Genomic DNA, 21309 nt, shown 5'->3' with positions numbered 1-21309 from the left:
ACGCCCCTCCCCGGCCCTCGTCACTCTCGGTCCTCCTCCCGACCTGTCTGGTCTCCCCTATCCTCTCTCCTCTCGTCTAGATCGAGAGGTCCCTGTGGAAATAGGAACATTATGCGGTTCTTCTCTTTTCCTCCCTCCAGCCCGGGGCTGATCTGCTGATCTGGGGGCGAGTGGAAACCTCACCCTACCTCACCCCTACCCCACCCCACCCCCCAAAAAAAGAAGAAGAAAGAAAGGGGAGGAGAAACTAGCCCGAGAGTGACTTCTCCTAGGCTTTAATGGGACTGTAGGGACGCCGCCGTCCCATCCCAGCAAGCGCACTCCACCTAGTCCTTTCCAGCTTTGCCGAACCAGGACGGGGATCGCGGGAAGGTTGGGGGCGTGGGGGTCCTGTCCTGGAGTCCAGCTGTGGCACCTCGCCTGGAGCCAGTCACTAGTCCCGCAGAGGGCCTGACAAGCCCAGCCGAACCCAGAAGTGCCAAAAGAGCAGCAGGAGGAAGCACTTTCTAGGCAACAGGTTTCCCCCTCGCACCCAACTTGGAGCAGCGCCTGAGAAGACAGCGAAAAGGGCAACGATTTCAGTTCTCGGTTAGTTTCTCTCCCTCCCTCCTTATCGTTAGTTCTCTCTGATAATAGTAGCCCACAGGACAAGAAATCGAAAACTCTCAGCCCTGATGGGTTTCTGGAGAGAGGTGATCACTGGGTGTTACTTAGATATCTGGGAGGAGGATACATATAGTCCAGTATCGCAAGAGAAAAAGCACTTTTAGCACTCCGATCTCGAGTCTGGAAAAATAATGTTCTTCCAACTTTATTCTATGCAGAAGGAAACTGTGGGATTTCAGAAAGCACTAATTTCAATAGATACTTATTTCTGAGGTGATGGAGAGGGTTGGGCTTGTGTTGTACTTATCTTTATTAAAAGGCCACCTAAAATGACTCAGTCTAGATAAAGACTTATTAATGGACTATTCCTATTATATTCCCCTTAAATACTTCATTAACAAAGTTATTTCAAATATGCTTTAAAACATTCGGGATTCTAAACTTTCTGATAATTTATGTAAAAAGTCCATTCTATTGATTATTTCTTGAACTTCTTACTAGGCTATGTATCTTTCCCATGACTTGTTCGGTCTTGACCGAGAATGGCAATGGGACAGGAAGTTAACAGGAAACTGTTGTGGCCTTGAAGCGATTCTTTCACAAGACTTTTTATGGAATGAAAGAGAGGAGTTTATAGTGCCACGGATGAGAGAATTCCTTACTTTTCAGAGAACTCCCCCTCCCGACCCATACACATCCAAACATACACACACTAACTTTTCTAAATTCTCTCTTAAAATAAGTAAAGATATGCTTTACTTCCTGTGATTCTTCAGCACTTATGTAGTTGGTTTGCTGTTTCTCAGCCCTGGGAGGAGTTGTTATTTCACATTGGCTTCTTAAAATGAGTCACTATGCTGCTTAATTATATAGGGTTTTCTTAATGAAGTTTTGAAAAATTAGACTTGCTTTTTATGTGTTTCAAAATAAGACTACAGGTATAATACATGCTTGTAAATGTGAGATGAGAAAAGTGACAAATCAGACTTTCATTTCCTTTGGAAAGTATCAGTTGGTACTTTGTATCAGAATGAAGTAAGATAACTATTAAATAATAGTCTGCTACACACATACCCAAAAGAAAATTAATCTCATTCTCATTTTGTTATTTTATTTTCTTTTGGATGGTGATAATATTACCTTTCAGATAGTGCTAATCTTTAGGAAGTGGTTTCTAAAGTGTCCCTCTCCTTCTCTGTCCATAATATTGTGGAACTGCACTGCCACTGTACATAACCAGTACCTGAGCCAAGGGGCAATTTCATGGGCAGGAACTATGCATTAAATCATACTTTAGCATCCCAGAAACCCTCATTGGACTATTGAGCAATAAAATTCTGGAATAAAAGTAAACACACCACCAAAAAAGAAAGAAAGAGTATTTCTAAGAGAAACAAGTTGCTAGTGGATGAACTATGGCAATATGACTTAATTTACCACAAATATTGGCAGATGAATAGTCTAGAGGTCAATGCTCAGATATGTAGAAATGTGGTTAGAGTAGAAGTATCTTAGACAATAGTGGTAAGTCATAGACTTTTCTTATAAGTAAGCAAATATTGGCAGATGAATAATTTAGGTCAATGTCAGATATGTAGAAATGTGGTTAGGGTGGAAATATCTTAGACAATAATGTTGTCATAGACTTTTCTTATAAGTAAGTCTCATTTTCCTAACAGTCAAGACTTTCATTTGAAGATTAAAGGCCTTTAAAGATTTTTAATAATTCAGATTCATATTATTCTTTATTTTAAAGTAAATTCTCTAAGGAAGCTAGGGAATAATATTTCAAATGACATTGCTATTTTGAATAAAATAATAATACATGAATGGCATAGTAGCTTTTATACCCCACTATGCTGATGTGGCTTCCGAGAAAGTCAGGGATAGAGCATAATTATTTCTGTATCTTCCTCAGTACTTGCATAGAAATGTACACACAATAGGAAATTAATTAATGGTTGTTAAATTTATGAATGAGTGAATACTTTTACTCATTCATATGGTCTTAACTTATTTTGAATATATGCTCTAACTGGCCAATATAACAATTTATTGTTAGGGTAGAAAACACTAAAATCTATACACACATTCAAATTGATACCAAAATATGATAGATTTCTCCACATTCCATGTATGGGAAACCAGACGATAGGAAACACTTCCAGTTAGTTGAAATTAACTTGCATTTTCTTAACCTCAAAATTCCTCTGCTAGAACCATGCATTTATTTATTTGCCCTGTACTGGGTCCCATAATGATTGTACAAAATGGTACAATTATAGCCATACTTTCCATGGCATTGTTATTAATTCAAATTGGATTGCCTTCTTTTTCCAGTTCATTTTATAAAAAGCTTTAAAAAAGTAGTCATAATTTACTGTTAAATTCAGTTTAAAGGCTGTTATATCTTCTGGTGGAAAAATGACAATTAAACATAAGAACATGAAGCATTTTACAGGACATATTTCTCTTCACTCTGTGCTATCCCCTTCAGAACATTGTGTCCAATAAGCAAGGGTTTGAGTTTGAGCTCTGTCCTCTTGTATGTGTAAATTATCAATTTATGTTAGTAGAATTGGATTGTTTACATGTAAAGGGGGAATAGTTATTGAAGTTGAGTTTCTAGTTTCAGATTTTTTTTTTAATTGTGGAAGAATTATGAAAGCTGGATTACCTGAGGGAAGGAAGTTTCATATCCTGGTAACAAGTAATCTCTAGAGAAAAAGAGAGAAATCCTTTCTGAAATCTGATATAACTATGAGATGCTCTATGATGGTAGAGAAGAGCAGAGAAAAAAGAAGAGAAGAGATATAACTAGCGATTTCTGTGCCAAGAAAGGGAATGAAGGGATTGGGAAGTGTCCTTCAAGCACTTGGAAACAGAGTGATAAGAGGATGCAGAAGGGAAGAGGAAGTAATGGTGGGATAAAATCACTACCACCGCTGCCTTGATGGTAAAACAGACAAGAAAGGAAATGCTCTTTTTGCTGGCAACTCTAAATTCATTTCACTGGGTCAAATCTCCATTCCTCCTACTCTGGCTTTGATTGATAGAAGTGAATTGTTTACATTTACAGGCTGTTGTTGTTGCTCTTCCTTCATGACATCAGGGAGGTGATGCCATAACGTGGATTTAAGTGAGGGAGGCTGTGCAAGGTCACCTGCCTCACTTTCCCCTTCAGAGCCATCTGGGTCCAGGATATAGATTAAGACAATTGGAGATAACCCTGGATGAAGTGAGACACCTTGGCTTTTTTAAGGCAAAGCCTTCAGGAGGCCTCAGTTTGACTGAAGCAACACCCATTCAGTGATTAAGGCTAGGTAGCAATTGAGCAATTTTCTCTTCTACCTAGTCCAAAAAAAAAAAAAAATCTAAATAAACGAATAAATGAATCTGGTAGAGGAAGACCCTCAGGGTTTCTGGCCAAAGCTTGACATTTACATGCAACTTTAAGAGGCTGAGGTAGGTAGCATCATTTGTAAGCACAGCATCAAATGTTCAAAAGTTGAAAGAATATATGCAATCTTTATCCATAGAATAGATGGTAAAAAAAATTTTTTCTTGGAAAGCAATTGCAGTGGTTTTGGTGGGGGGAGGAGGGATTTGATGGATTGGAATAATCACAGTTCAAAGTTAAGGACTTCTCAATGGATAGTTATATATAAATTGTCATCTTGAAGCATGTATAATGCTGGAGAAACTGAGACAAGATAGAGATTAGAGAGTTTTAAATTTTTTATTTGGATTTCTGAGAGGGAGAGATTGTGCTGGAGGCATATTGCCCCCAGGGCTGATGTCCAAAGCATCCAGTGTCTAATGTGTGTTTCCCATGAAGTATATAGGCATGTGGCTCCAAGCTACCAGGAGGTAGACCGAGGCAGGGGCAGAGTCAGAGCACTGAGAGTGGAATGGACTATCAATCTAGTTCTGACAGGGTTGGGGGTGCCTCCCCCCTCCCCGGACATTCTGATAAACTGGGATCAAGAAGAACAATGACAGAATGGGGGGAGGCACCGAACATTCTGATAAGTAAGGAAGGTCTGGGGTCATGATGTCTAAGATAGAAGGTCTTTCTCTTCATCTGAATCATGATGATTAGGAGGGGGGATGTTGCAACCAGCCAGAATAATTCAGGGAAACTAGTTAGAATAATCAAAGTAAACTGTGGCACAACACATTATATGGTAGAAAGAGTACTAAACTTGGAATCAAATGAGATGATTTCAAATCCTAGCTCTGCTATTTACTAAGCTTGTTTCCTTGGGCAAATAACTTTTCAAAACCTCTTTTTCACTCAGCTGCAAAATTAGAGATTTGAACTAAATTATCTCTAAGGTTCTTCAAACTCTAGATCCTATAATGTGGCATTGATAGTTTGGGGGTTTTTAAGTTCTTAGAGGCAGGAGATTCATCAGTAAAATTTATTAAGCCTCTGTTGTGTGCAAGAAAATATATCTGCATTTTAGAAGATATAGAGTTTAGAAGAGATGTGGTTTACACTCTCCAGGGAAATAAATACAAATATAGGATTCACACAATGTTCCTCCCCCTCTCTAAATTCCCTCAGATATAAAAGGTTTCCTTTGCCTCATCATGGCATGTAGTTTCCCTCTTTTTATCTCCCCCTTTCCCTTTTTCTGACACTATCCCCTTTCCATTTCTACTTCCCTTTTTTATGTTATATCAGTAAAATCAAATCATACATGTGGTTTTTATGTATATTTACAACAGAAATACAGTTCTCAAGAGTTCCTTTTACCTTTTTCTACTTCTCTTGAATCCTGTTGTTGGAGATCATTTTTTTTGTTTTTGTTTAAGTTTGGTTTTTTCCTTAGAAACAAATGGAATTCCTCTGTTTCATTAAATGTCCATCTTCTTCCATGGAAAAAAATGCTCAGCTTAGTTGGGTAGTTTATTCTTGGATGCATTCCAAGTTCTTTTGCCTTTTGGAATATCAGATTCCAGACCCTTGACAAATTCAAATATAACTAAATATAATGTACAATATATCATAATTACTACACATAGAAGTACAAAGCAAAGTAGAAGTACAAAGCAAAGTGGAGGTATTGGGGCTACTCTACTATTAATTAGACCAGCATTTAGAAATGTTTCTATATCTGATATATATTCTTATACACATACATCTATGCACATATGTTTAAACATGTGTATGGGTGTGTGGGTATGTGTGTGTGTGTCCATCCAGCCTCAAAAACTTACTAGTTGTATCATGCTGGGCAAGTGACAATTTTTTTTTTTTTTTGCTTCAGTTTCTTCATCTATAAAATAAAGATAATAATACTACTACCATCTTCTCAGGATTGTTGTAAAGCTCAAATGAGATAAATTTAGTAAGGCACTTGTGTGAATTTGATGGCATTTTATAAATGATAGCTACTATTAGCTATTATGATACCACAATTTATTGAAATTTTCTATTTTCAGAAGGAAGAATTAAGGATGATTACTGTACTTGTATATAGGCTAATTTAGTATATTAAATTGCCCTTCAGCTTTCTTTTCTGACTAGCTAACATGAAAGGGAATATCCATATGCAGAAAGATATATGATATACATATGTGTATACACACATAAATGTATTCCTAAAAAAGGAATATATGTGTGCATATATATAAATTCTATCGAATTTTTCCTATTTAATTATCCATATTGGATTTTTATTTTCTCATTTTTTTTTTAGAATCAATTTACATGATTCATTTCAATGGACCCTTTACTGCAATCATAGCCTTTCTTAATATATACTGTTACAATTTTGTTATAATGAATATAATACAATAAAGTGCTCAAATATTTTGAAGTAATTTTATAACACCAAAATATATGTGTGTATATATACATATATGTGTTTGTGTTTTTATAATATATGTAAAACAAGTATAATTACTTATTTACAAATTGTGGAAAATTGTGGTTTATAATTGGCTGGTTATATTACCATAAGAGTATGCTTATTTAGAGACACCTGAACCTGGAGTCAGAAAACCCTGAGTTAAAATCCAGCCTCAGATACTTACTAGCTATATGACCCTAGAAAGGTCACTTAATCTTGTTTGCCTCAGTTTCTTCATCTGTAAAATGAACTGGAAAAGGAATTGGTGAATCACTTCAGTACCTTTGCAAAGAAAATCCAAAATGGAGTAGCAAAGAGTTGGACCACACTTAACAACATGATGCTTATTTAGAGGAGATAAACACTTGTATATGTATTTATACATTTATAAAGCTATATTACATATCTTTTTAATGATATGTGCACATATATACATGTATCCATATTTTAATCATAAGGGATCAATTTACTTTCCATATAGCTGCTTAGATTTAAAAATTTTAAATGAGCCTATCAAGTTTTGTTTAGTAGTTAAATAAAGTTACTCTGAAATTAGACTTCACAACCAAGGCTGATCTTTGAGAAAATTTCCAGTTAGCAAAGTCCTGCTTGCTACCCCTTTTGAACATTAAAAAAATCTCTCACTGAGGTTATCATACTCAGATCTGCCCTCCTGCCTAGCATCCCAAATTCTATGTTTATCTCTACTTTCTCCATTTAAAAATTTCATATTATCCCCCAGGGACTTGTTCTCTACTTTCTAAAATGACAGCTACTGATAAACTAATCTCTGATTAAACTGTTGGTTAATTGTATTAACTCTCATAAGTACTTCCATTTTAACAGGGGTTCTACAATATTGCAAATCCATTAATCCCAACAATGAATCATTAAGGGTAAAAGGTCAAACTTGGTAGTAGACAAGTAGGAGTGGTTTGGGAGATGATGGTGGAGGGAAGTTTGAGTGTGATATTTATTAAATTGTATATTAATCATATAGGTGCAACTATCTATATGACTGTCAATTCATGCTTACCTGTAAGAAGGTAAATGGGCAGTTAGGTTAATTAAGCAAGTAATCTCTTTTAACCTGAGGAATTTAGATTGTTTATCTAGGCTATTAAAATCCGAACTCTTTGCTCCTCCTTCACAGAATCCTTATCTTTCTGGCAGTTTAAAGTGAGAATTCCGTGTCTTTTTTTTTTTTTTTCCCCACCTTAGGCTATAATCTCTTCCTTAGCAAACTCATTCATTCCCATGGCTTTAACTTCAGACACAGACTTGACTATAATGTTAATCCTATTAAAAAGTATTCAGTGATCCTTAATATTCTCTAGGACAAAATAGAAAATCTTTTCCCTGAGAAATATTTAAAATATTTCATTGTAGAACTTCTATCTATCTTTTCAATCTTATTTTCACAATTATTCCACTTCACATAGTTTTCATTATGGCCAAACAGTCCTGTTAGCTAGTCCCTGGACACATCGTTCCACCTGCCACTTGTCTGCCTTTACCTGGGCCGACCCCATGCCTGGAATGCATTCTGTCCTCACCTCCACCTCTTGAAAGCTCTAACTTCCTTCAAAGCACAGTTTAGGTATCACCTATTACGTAAAAGCCTTTCCAGAGCCACCCAAGTTTGATAAAATTCTTTCTTTATATTGAAATTACTTTGTATAACATTGTTTCTGTTCTCCTGTGAATAGCTTGTATCCTCTTAGGAGAATATAAGCACCTGTGGGGCAGGAGCCAGGTTGTGAGTGTCTCTTCTCTGGTGCCCTGCAGTGGACCTTGTATACAGAAGCTATTTAAAAAATATGTTTGAATGAGCTCTATAAAAAGCTCTGGCAACGTAGGCCTGCTCATAATAAATTGATTCAACCTTCTTGTCCAAGAAAACCACTTGAGGGTTAGCATGAAAGAAAACTAGTGGGTAACTGAAGCAGACATAAAAGTCTACATTATCTTTTCTAAAAAGTTTTAATGTTTCTGGTTTGTTTGATCATAAAGTTACCAAGTGAGGGGATTATCTACCCCCATATGTCTTTTTCAAGACATCAAGTGGAGTGTATTTTTCAAATAGATTGCAGAGAAATGTTTGTCTAGAACCCTTATCCAGGTTTTATATATATCTAAATCTAAATCTATATATATAAAGATTAGCTTTAAGACTATCTTCAATTCCAAACCATGAGGCTGTTATAGAATTAAAACTCTTTTGGAATAACTGTAACTCAACCTCATTCAAGGATATAAAATGTTCATTAAGCCAGCTAGATGGTGCAAAATATAAAGTGCTGGACCTGGCATCAGGAAGACTGAAGTTCAAATCATATCGCAGACACTCAAAAACTTGCCTCAGTTTCCTTATTTGTAAAGCAAGCTGGGAAAGGAAATGGCAAACCACTCCAGATCTTTGCCAAGAAAACCTCAAATGGGGTAACAAAAAGTTGCACACAAAATAACTGAACAATAACAAACAACAAGAAGTTAGATCAATCCAGTACTAAATTCATCTTTAAGGATAGCAAAGCCACATACAGCTTGGTTAGTTGGCATTTGCATTTAAATATAGGGAAGTAGAACTGAAGGTATATTTGTTCAGATACAAGAGGCAGTCTCAGTTTTTACTTTGCTTACAAATGAACTTCCTTCTTTAAAATATATAAGTTGAGAAGTGGCTTCAGTATTAAATCAGAGTAAGAGCCCTGTTCATGTTTTACCTTAGGTCACAACGAAAATATATCAAATGAAAACCAACTTCTTTCTTCATCTACATAAGCATTTTAATTATTAAGAAGATTAAGTTGAGTGCTAAGAGTCCATTAGACCATAGTGTCACTTTAACAACATTCAACATTTTTTTTTCATTCAACAAAATTTTTAAGGCATCTGCAATGAATATGACCATGTACTGAGCACTGGGGATCAAAAAAAGACAGATCCCACACAAACCCTGCTGTTGGGAAGCTTATGGCAGAACAGGGTCCTGAGATAGGTAGAGATGTTCACAACTGTGATTAAGGGAGATGTGATAAGTGTCAATGTCCAGAAAAGCACTGTGCAAAATTTGAAGAGGGAAAAATCATTTTTGCTAGTAAGGTCAGAAGGTGAGCATAAGATTTTAGGTAAGTAGCCATTTTTGCAAGTAGTACAAACCATATGGCAAAAGATTCCCTCTAAGAAGACTATGTGGGGTAGACATGGCAAACTAAATGAATATTGAACTCAAATTGTGTGGCCTACCACAGACAGAAAAGAGAGAGAGGAGGAAATTATTTTCTGGTTTCATATTTTAAGTCATTATTCTTGACAGCTAGGGGCTAAGCCCTGTTGTTCGTTATTTGTTTGTTTGTTTATTTATTTGTTCATTTTTGCTTTAAACTTTGTAATATATTTTATTTCATTTTTTATTTCTAAATGGTATTTTCCCACAGTTACATGTCAAGAAAATTTTTAGCGTTCATTTTTACAAAATTTGAGTTTCAAAATTTTCTCCGTCCCTTTCTCCCCTCCCTTCTTCTGAAGATGGTAGGCAGTTTGATATATGTTTTGATATGGCATCATGTAAATATATATTTCCATATTAGTCACAGTTGTAAAAGAAGAAACAGATCAAGGGGGGAAAACAAAAGGAAGAATAAAGTAAGTGAAAAAAAAATGTTTTGATCTGCATTCAAAGTCCATTAGTTCTTTATTTATGGATAGCATTTTCCTTCTTGAGTCCTTTGTGCTTGTCTTGAATCATTGTATTGCTAAGAAAAGCTGAGTGAGTGAAAGTTAAGTCATCACACAATGTCTGATGTATACACAGTGTCATTGTATGCACTGTTTTCTTGGTTTTGCTCATTTCACTCTGCATCAGTTGGTACAAGTTTTTTCAGGTTTTTCTGAAATCTGCCTGTTCATTTCCTATTGCAATATGGTATTCTATTACATTCATATACTACAGCTTATTAGCTTTTTTGTTTCTAAGTTACTATTGAACTTTTCAAGAGTGCTGTCAATTTTATCAAACTTTGGTTTCTTAGTACAAAAGTTACAGTCCTAATCTAGTCTAGTCTATTCATTAGATCCAAAACATGAATATTATGACACCCAAAGACTCCCAGATATTGCGACTCCCACATTTAAGAACTGTGAATTTGGGAGTCACAACAAGTTGTCATTTAAGAGATTTTCTTTGTTTTCTTATCTGGTGATTTTTGATAATAAAACTGCCTTGGATTCATTTTTGTCTGAGTCATTACACAGAACAGATAGGGTTTCTAATGCAAAGACTTCTTCAAAATTCCAGGTGGTAGTTCTTAGCCCATAAGCAGAGAAATATTCCCCAAACTGATTCAGGCTTCTTGTGGCACTAGAAGGGTTATATATTCATACATTCAACAAACATTTTGTTTTGATTGGCTGCCATCATGTAAGACAACAACAAATGGGGTTTACAAAGATTCCAATCTTCAGTAGGATGATTTCAGAAAGGCCTGGAGAGATTTACAGGAACCGATGCTAAGGGAAATGAGTAGAACCAGGAGAACATTGTACATAGCAACAGCAAGATTATGTGATGATCCACTCTAATAGACTTGCCTCTTTTCAACAATGAGGTGATTCAGGACAATTTCAATAGACTTAGGATGGAGAAAGCCATTTGCATCTAGAAAGAAGACTATGGAAAGTGAATGTGGATCACAACGGAGTATTTTCACCTTTTTTGTTGTTTTTTGCTTTTTTCTTTTTCTTTTTTCCTTTTTGATGTGATTTTTCTTGTGCAGTATGATAAATGTAAAAATATGGTTAGAAGAATTACACAAGTTTAACATTTATTGGATTACTTGCTGTCTAGGGAAGGAGGCTGAGGGGAAAGGAGGGAGAAAAATTTGGAACACAAGATTTTGCAAAGGTGAATGCTGTCTTTAAGTGTATTTTGAAAATAAAAAGCTATTATTAAAAATTAAAAAAAAAAACAAAGATCCTAGGGGCAGCTATATGGTGCAGTGGATAGAGCATCAGCTATGAAGTCAGGAGGATCTGAGTTCAAATTTGGTCTCAGACACTTAACACTTCTTTGGCTGTGTGACCCTGGGGGCAAGTCACTTAATCTAATTGCCTCAGGGGAAAAAAAACATACTGATCCTGCTTAGAAAAATGGAATATTATCTCCTTTGATACTAGATGACTATTTGTTCTACTTGATCCCAGAGGATAGAATTAGTAGCAATGAAAAGAAGTTATAGAAACAGATTTAAGCATCATGTAAGGGAAAATTTCTAACCATCAATCTAAAAGAGGAATGGGAAGCTTCAGGACACAATAGGTCCTTCTGCACTAAAAGATTTCAAATAAAAGCTGTATAACTACTTGTTGGGAATGCTAAAGAAGGAGAGATGCTCAGTAAGTGTTGGACTACATACTGGGTGAGGCCCCTTCAGCCTCTGAGGTTCTCTGTGATCTGGGGGTGTGGAAGTAGGAAGCATTATTCTATTCATTGCTAGAGAGGATTGGTGTGTCATAAGTGTAAAATTGGAATGTGACTTATTGATGTGTCTAAGCTTGGGGATATAAAGCTGACATAGCAAATATCATTTCCTTCTTGAAGCCTTCTCTTATCCTTCTAGCTATAAATTATTTCATCATCCTTGAAACTTATCCAGGGCTGTTCATTCATCTTTAGTGTCCACCTGTCACCCAATTCTTATTTGTGGCTCCAAGAAGCTGTAGCAGTAAGAATTGTCTTGGCAAATCCACTAACTCAGATTGAGGATAACTGACAGGTCTCAAAGCTCTCAGTCAATTAGGGATATGTCTACCCCAAAAATGTGAAGACATATTCCACCCAATGGAATGGGTGCATGAGAATAATTTGTTCTAATTGCCATGAAAGTGACTCAAGTAGGCACTGTGGAGCTTCTAGAGCTTGGTCAGATATAGAATGTGGTAAGTCCATCCATTGTGCTCTGAGCCATCACCAGTTGTCTTGACTTTTATCCTGCCACTGGATTTCAATGATTTTGGAAGAGAGTGGGAGAACCGACAACTTTGCACAACTCCACTCCCATAAATCCAATTCATGTTCAAGTTAAGAAATAGCCATGATGTCCCTAGTTCTTTTCAAAAATGAAGATTGAACAACATCTCATTCTGAAAACTTATTCAATTGTTCTTCTAGTTGAGGATTTTTAAATTCTATTCAGCACTGGGCCTTACCCATAAATTATGTGATTTTGCTATTGTAAGGGATTTTAGGATGAAGAAACTCTCTTACTATTGAAGACTTGAAATCTTTGAAATATTTCTTGCAACTTGTTGCCTTAGATTAAGTTATCTAGAACACTTGATTAAGCCCAGCACCATCAAATCTGTATGTCTTACAGGTGATATTGAACTCAGGTCTTCCTTATTCTGAGTATAGCTCTCTATTCATTAATTACATGCCTTATTCATAATAGATTTTTAATAAAAATGGTTCAATTCACTGGAAATATAGATTGTTGAATGTCCTTCTAGTCCCTTTCAACTCTGGCATTCTATGATTCAATCAAATATATATTTTTTAAAGGACATTACAAATGTTTTAAAGGAAATCTTGGTTTCTGATCTAGTTTTTTTTATTTCTTTATTTTATCTAAATACATTAACATCCTATTTTTTTTTACAGAAACCCCTTTTTTCATAAATTTCTTGGTGATCCAGTTTAGTTTATATTTTTTGCACAAGGAGTTTTCTGATGAAATAACTCTGGTGACTTAATTTGGCCATTTAAGGCAGGGTGTTTTGTCATCTGAGCATATCTTTGAAACTTCCTATTAATTGTGGTTTGAACTCTTATTGTTCATTAGGGTACTATTCTATTCTACCTTTTATTTTCAAAACATTTGTTTTCATTTCAGTTGAATGTTCAGCTGGAACATTAAATTTGTATAGTTATTATGAATATTATTAGTAATTAAGGATGTGCAAATATCAGCGTGTCAAATTTTAGAAGAATTATTTTATTTTAGTGCAAAAGATTTTGATGAATATTTTCTAATGCAATCATAGCTCTAACAAATAGACAAATAATGGAAACTTGTTATTTGAGGATAAGTACTTTTCATGTTTATCTAGTATTTCTATTTGCTTTTTAGAGAAATATTCTCATATAATTTTTAAAGTTTAAAGGGATGTTAGAGCTATCTAAGCCAGTTATCTCATTTGATAGACAAGAAAACAGAACCAGAGAGGTGAAGGACTCACTTTAGTTGGCATTGCTAGCTGCTGACAGGGCTAAGATCCAAGTCTAGGTCTCTTGAATCATCCTTGCTTATCACTAAACCAAGTTGCTTCAAAATTTTATCTGTTTTGTGGTGATGTTAGGGGCATTAAAATCATGTTTTTTTCTATATATACTGATTGCTATGAAGCCTATAGTAATACTTCTAATATGAACAGTAAGTATAAGGACATAATCAAACCATCATTTATTTATTTATTTATATGTTTATTTATTTGTTTGTTTGTTTTTGCTGAAGCAATTGGGGTTAAGTGACTTGCCCAGGGTCATCCAGCTAGGAAGTGTTAAGTATCTGAGACCAGATTTGAACCTCAGGTTCTCCTGAATTCAGGGCTGATCTCTATCCACTGCATCACCTAGCTGCCCCCATCATTTATTTATTAAACATGTTGAACATTATTCTAGGCTCTAGGATACAAAGATAAACCAGGTCCTTCCCTAAGGCAGGTAACATTTTATCATAATCATACAGTCCTACCTCCTACCTTTTTCTGGTTATATTTTATTGGATTTAATTTTTTAGATATAGATATTCATCCCAAAGAGATGCCAAGGCAATTGGTGGCACAATGTATAAAATACTGGGCCTAGAATCAGGAAGACCTGAGTTCAAATCTAATCTTAGACACTTATTAGTAATGGGTTCCTAGGCAAGTCATTAAATTTTTTTTGCCTCAGTTTTCTCATCTATAAAATGGGTATAATAATAGTCCTTACCTCTCAGGTTTGTTGTAGGATCAAATGAGATTATAATTTTAAAGAGCTTACCACAGTGTCTGGTTCAATATAAGTACTATATAACCATTATATTAGCCATTATTATTAAGAAAGGAAGCTAAAATTAATAATGCTAGAACAGTGAATTCCTGAAATGAGTTTCGAAAAAAAGAAATTCAACTAACTCACTGAATTTTAGATTTTGGAAGCAGCAGAAGTACATAATTCCATGGGGAAGAACTTTATCATGTTTTCAAATAAGTAAAAATCATATAATTATATTGAGGATGATAATATTAAAAGAGGAAGATGTTTTACAGTAATTTTTAATTGCCTCTATCTCATTTTCCAGACGTATCTTGCTTTGAGGGTGTTAGCCTCTTTTTTGATTTAGATACTTTTTATTATTTAATTTCTCATTAATTTTTCCTTTTTTTTGCTCCTATGTATTATCTTTTGTCCTAAAAATGCTCCTCCTTCCCCATGACTGTTTTGTAGCTCAATCATTCTTTGTCTCCTATATTCAGAAATTTTAAAGAGTTATTCTTAATTTTTCCTCTCTTAGAACTCTCATGGTGAATTAGTTAACAAATCTTATTGATTCTATTTATGCAGCATTTCTCATAGACATCCCCTTTTCAGTCACACTATGCCCATACAGGCCCTCATTACCACCCATCTGAACCCCTGAAAATGTGTTCTTTAAAAAGTCTCTTTAAATCATCCTTCATATATTAGTACCAGATTAATCCTCCTTCATAAAATCCTGGTTATATCCCATCTTTGTCCACAAATCTCCATTTGTTACCTACTGTACCTGAAAATAACACTATTGACAACTGATTCTTTCTAGGTTATCAATTCAAGGTAGGTAGCATTCTGTCATAATCATATAATCAAACCCCACCTTTTTCTGGTTTATATAGAAGGAAACTCCTAGCCCAACAGGTCTATCTTGGTATAAAAACTAGTTATGTGTGGAATCTCTGAGAAAATGTTGATCCTCCAGACCAGGGGCAGCCCTGGGCAGATAGCCAATGATGTGGCTGATGTAGACACCAAAAATTAGGGTTTGGTCATGTGAAGAATTCACAATGGCCATTCTCTTTGGCAAAAGGCAGATTTATTTAGGGAAGAAGTCAGACAAAATGAAGGGATATAATAAACACCAGGAATGGTAAACATGAAATAGAATTGGGAGACCATAGAAAGGGGTTTTAGTAATTAATGATGGAAAAGGCAACAGGGAACTTGCCATTTACCAGGAGAAAGGAAGCTTCCCATGAGGCTGGGGCATGTTCTTTGCTGGCAGGCTAAATTCTGAAAAGGACTAAGTGCCCCAAAAGAGTTAGTTACCTAATAAGGAGGAGAAGTAGGATCAGGAACACCATAAAGCATGTAGGATTAGGAGAGACTAGGAGGCATGGGAGAGGGGGTAAGGAGAAAGATACCTCGAGACAGAGTGCCATGGTGGAGTGACTCAAAGGAGGGCAGAGTATGGCATGGCCACAAATAGTTTTTATAGGGGAAATTTAATCTCAGAGACATGACTAGGATTTCTGACAAGGCATGGGCAAAACCCTTTCCAGAGGGTAGGCCCTCAGAGGTTTGACATAACTTGGATTTCTGACTGGACAACCTCCCCATTGGGTGGGACCTTGGAGCTAAACTGATCTCTATCAGTGTCTTCTCCCGGCTTGCTTCAGGGACCAATTTCGTTTCTCTATGCCCCCTCACCTACCATTCATGACCTCATCAGCTAGTGCAATTTCTGAGTACTCTGGGGACAAGCAGTAGCCAGTAGTCAAACTCTTAATCATGATTCGCTTACTAGGAGAGGGCAGTTCGAGACACTTTTAGAAAACTCTTATGTTTGCTGAATAGAACTTAATTATAATATTCTCCCAAATATGCTCATATTTAATCAAGGGTTCTCTAAGAGATAGTATGCAAAGAGAACTAGATTTGCAGACTTGGATTTAAATTTGAATTCTGCCATGTAAACCTTTTGTATAATCTTGGGCAAGACAATTTATGCTCCTGGGACTAGCTTCCTTGGTTGTAAAATGAAAGAGTTGAACTGAAAGATCTCTAAAGCATTTTTCAATTCTAACTCCTGCATTTAAATCAGAGATTGCTAAGGTGATGCAGTAGAATAACGTGGAATCAAGATAAACCTGAGTTCAAATTCAACCTCAGATGCTTTGAGGACATTCTACATTAAGTATATGCTTAATATAGAATATTAGAAGATAATGTTCTAAGTGCTTGGTGAGATACACAAAAATGAAAAACTGACTTTTCTCTGAAGGACCTAACATTCTTCTGGGAAATACAACATGTGAACTGATGAATAAATACAAGGTTATTTCAGGAGGGAGAGAGCAATAACAGGAGGTTCAAGAAAGATTTTGCTAAGAGGTGACCACTGACCTGAGTCCTCAAAAGAAACTAAGGATTCTAAGAGTTGGAGGTAGAGAGGGATTGTGTGGGGCTTTAAATATAAAACAGAAGGATTGTATTTTATCCTGTAGACAATAGAGAACTACTAAAGGTGCTGGGGTGAGAGGACAGAGAGAATGGGGTATGTGACATGGCCGATCCCAAAGGTTGGTGTTGAGAAAACTGTAAAGTGTTTAAGAAATGACTGAGATGTTTATTCCCCACCCTAAAATTCTGTTGCCCAATTGAGCACTCTAATACTTCCTCCATTTATTGAATTTACTACTAAGAAGTAGATTAACAATGGGGAAGTTTTCACAGATACAATTTTGGTTTCAGTTTTGTTTCTTTAAAAAAAATAGCATTTTAAACTATTGATTATGTATTTCAGATTTTAGTCAGTTTTTTTCTTTTAAATTCTGTATTTATACATACATATAAAACATTGTTAAACCCAAGAAATACTTAGCACAAACAAGTTAATATTTAGCTTATAAACCCACTGTGAACTCCATCATCCATCATGTTCTCATTCCAAAGCGCAGGACCAAAGGATCAAAAGTTTGGAGTTGAAAAGAACTCTAGAAGTCATTGAGTCTAGTTCCCTTTATTTTACAGATTAAGAAATCCAGATCCAGAAAAGTTAACTTGACCTGGGTCACAGTCAGTAAGTGTCTAAGGCAGTTGTTGAATATAGCTCTTCTTGAATTCAAAAGGAAAATATGTTAAGTTACTTTGGAGATCTTAAAAGCTACATGTTGTTGTTCAGTTATTTCTGAATCTTCCTGACTCCATTTGGAATTTTCTTGGCAGAAATAATGAAGTGGTTAGCTATTCCCTTTTCCAGCCCATTTTACAGCTGAGGAAACTGTGGCAGGCAGAGTTAAGGAACTCACCTAGAGGCACACAGCTGGGAAATGTCTGAGTCTTCCTGACTCCAGGCCCAGTACTCTTTCCACTTCACCACTCAGTTGCCAAATAGTTTGAAAAAGTAAAACTCTTTTTTTTTTTTTTTATTTAATAGCCTTTAATTTACAGGATATATACATGGGTAACTTTACAGCATTAACAATTGCCAAACCTCTTGTTCCAATTTTTCACCTCTTACCCCCCCCCACCCCCTCCCCTAAATGGCAGGATGACCAGTAGATGTTAAATATATTAAAATATAACTTAGATACACAATAAGTATACATGACCAAAACATTATTTTGCTGTACAAAAAGAATCAGACTCTGAATTATTGTACAATTAGCTTGTGAAGGAAATCAAAGATGCAGGTGTGCATAAATATTGGGACTGGGAATTCAATGTAATGGTTTTTAGTCATCTCCCAGAGTTCTTTGAAAAAGTAAAACTCTTGACCGAGAACAAAGAAATGCTTAATGGCTAGTTTGTTGTCCTGTGTGATGATCCCAACTCTGCTTTTCTCCAAATATGTGATCTTGTAGCTCTCTTTCTTCTGGTTCCTCCTCTATGAAATTAGGGAATTGACATCATCTCCATGGTTTCTTCCTTTCCAAATCAAATAATTCTACAATTCTGTATAATAAATGGAATAGCAGGTTCAGAATCAAGAGATTTGAGTTTTAATCCTGGCCCTGAAGTAATATAACTTTGAATAAGTCATTTAACATATCATATTGAAATATATATATAGAGAGAGATCTATATTCATTGTATATAAATATGTATGTACATGCATTTATACATATTTAACATTCATTTTATAGGAGAAGAAACTGAGACTTGTGTATACATATACATATATTCCAAGATTGCCTAATTTCATGTTTGTATTAAACATAATAAGCGTTCCATAGCAAATAATGATGCTTCCAGTTTTGAAACTGACTGGGCAAAACTTCTTCAGTATCTAATGAATTTGGGATATTAATTCCTCTTAATTTGACTAATAATTTATTAATTTACATATTAATTTCTGAAGTAGAAACAAATAAAATAGTCCTGAGTTCATCACAGTAAATTATTTAGCAAGAAAGTACTCAAAGCTGCTAAACAGATATATATATATCTGTTTATGTGTTGTGTGTATGTGTATATACATATATTTATCCAAGAAAACACAAAAGTGAAAGTGTTTCATTGAAAAAATCATATATTGTGAAATCTGCATGAAGAAACAAACTGTATTTTAAAAATCTCACATTTCCTGAGAAATAATATACTGCAAGGCTGCTTTACCACAGCCATGGATAATTTAAAACACAGTATGTGTTGCAATAACCTGTTTGTGGATGTAATCATTTAAAATTCCCATCAATGCTTTTATAAGAAATGTGAAACTAGTAGTGAAAGGAACGGTATTTGGGGTCACCATAGGTCAATGGTTCATAAATATTTTCAGTCCTCAGATCACTGAGGTGAGAGTCTTTCCTTGCTTCCTATCCAAACCTGCTTCAATATGCCACTACAAGAATAGTAATAAAACAATTCAGCAAAATAAATGAGAAGAGTATTTGATATTTCTCATGAAATTAAACAGACCCCTAGAGCAACTACAAAGCATCCTCAATGAAACCCACACTAATTCAAACAATATTGATCTTTTACATCTACAATTAAAAAAAAGTGGATTTAAAACATCTATTGCCCCCACTATGACAACTCATTGCCCCCACTATGACACTCAACTGAATGCATGGCCCAAATACATGTCAGTGTGAATATCGTGGACAAGCATTGTAGATGAATTAGAAGATGGATTCAAAATTGAATTGGAAAAAAAGATTCTTTTAAAAAAATACATACCATATCATTATATTAAATTATATTAATTCAATTATATGGTTGCAGAATTATATTATATATTGAATGTTACATTATGACTCATAAAATGCTTTTTTCTCAATAGCCCTGCAAAATAGTACAAAGATGATTATCTCCATATATAGTGAGAAGCAAAGTCTAATAATTGGACAGGTACGGGCTTTATGACCATGAGAGAACTTTTCAGTTCTCCAGGGAGCTCTCTCAGATTAAAAATTACAGGATAGTTTAGTTACTCATCTTCATTCATACTTCATACTCATACTTCATCTACTCATAGAGGAAAATTACTCTTTGAGAATTCCCTACACCAATGATATCACAGTTCAGACATAAATATATATGAGTTGTCCCCAAAAGTCTTAAGTCTGAAGCTATCAAAACTTTTGGATCATACATATACTTATAAACATATACATATGTGCACATGTCTATATAAGGTACATATAAGGGGCAAACATATGAATATATGAAACATATAAAGGGCAGCTAGTTGGTACAGTGATTAGAGTGTCAGGGCTAGAGTCAGAAATCACTTCAGTGTCTCTGCCCCCAAAACCCCATAAGAAGTCACAGAGAGTGGGATATAACTGGAATAACAAGAGATGGCAGAAGTGAGATTCAAATACAGTTCTTTTAGTTATAATGCCAGGACTTTCCCTACAATACCATGGAAAATGGATGCTCAATCTTGTATGCTTGGGGAATAATCACAGAACTGAGACCAGAGGCCCAGGCTTAAGCTCACCCAGTTGAGTGTGCCTCCTTCCTGACAAGGAAACAGTTACGAAATTGCCAATTTTCCCTTTCCCCAACCCTTCATAGAATAGACTCACATAGTTTTAGGATTTTTAAAGAAAAGATAGATGCCAATCACTGCTCAGGTCTTCCTTCTATTATACTTTCCAAGGGCAAATTCTTCTTATACACAAGGAAGTGGTACAGAAGGGTACAGAATTTACAAATTCAAAAAATTTATTCAAGCTGACTTATTCTTGCAATTATTTTTACAATGCTGTGTTTATTTATGGCTAATGGGAGCAAAGCAAGACAAGATGACTCAGTCTTCCATGAAATGATGTTTCTTATTACCTTATACAAAGCAAGGCAAGAGGACCTAGCCTTCCATGAAATGATGTTTCTGGTTACCTTATACATTGTATTTACTATACTAAATATTTGTTATGAAATCATCTAACAATAGTTAGGAGAGATGTAAAGTTCATCAGTCCCCTCATTTTGGTAATAATAATATCATTATAATTTTACAAATAAACTGCCATTCAGAGAATTTAATGTTACTTTATAGAAATTGCACTTAAAATGAATATTTTGTGCATATTTTTGTGCATATCAATTTTTCCCTTTCCAAATGTAAGAACATTATTTTAAGTCCCAAACAGACTATAAATCACTTATACGTTTTGCTTTGCATTTATGACCTTGTCCTGAGAGGAGATGGGAAGTTTGTCTCCTCTTCAAGAACTATATATACATATTCACTAAACAAAATAACTGAAATGATATTAGTCATATGGCTAGGTTAAAATCACACAAAAAATTCTGATGCCGAAGTAATCATCACACTCGATTTGAAATATCTTTATGTGAGAAGCA

General features: G+C 35.2%; 1 protein-coding gene across 1 annotated transcript in view; it reads left to right on the top strand.

Annotated features, from left to right (window-relative positions):
- Nucleotides 1-231: 231 nt before the first annotated feature.
- Nucleotides 232-21309, top strand: part of STX11 (syntaxin 11) — a 43986-nt gene continuing 22908 nt past the window's right edge. The window contains exon 1 of the mRNA XM_031937671.1: nt 232-588. The gene's annotated coding sequence lies outside the window, so the exon portion shown is untranslated. The remainder of the gene's footprint in view (nt 589-21309) is intronic.

The sequence above is a fragment of the Sarcophilus harrisii genome, chromosome 4 (assembly GCF_902635505.1).
Source record: "Sarcophilus harrisii chromosome 4, mSarHar1.11, whole genome shotgun sequence".
NCBI classification, from domain to species: Eukaryota; Metazoa; Chordata; class Mammalia; order Dasyuromorphia; family Dasyuridae; genus Sarcophilus; species Sarcophilus harrisii.
This window is presented reverse-complemented; position numbering and strand designations above follow the sequence as displayed.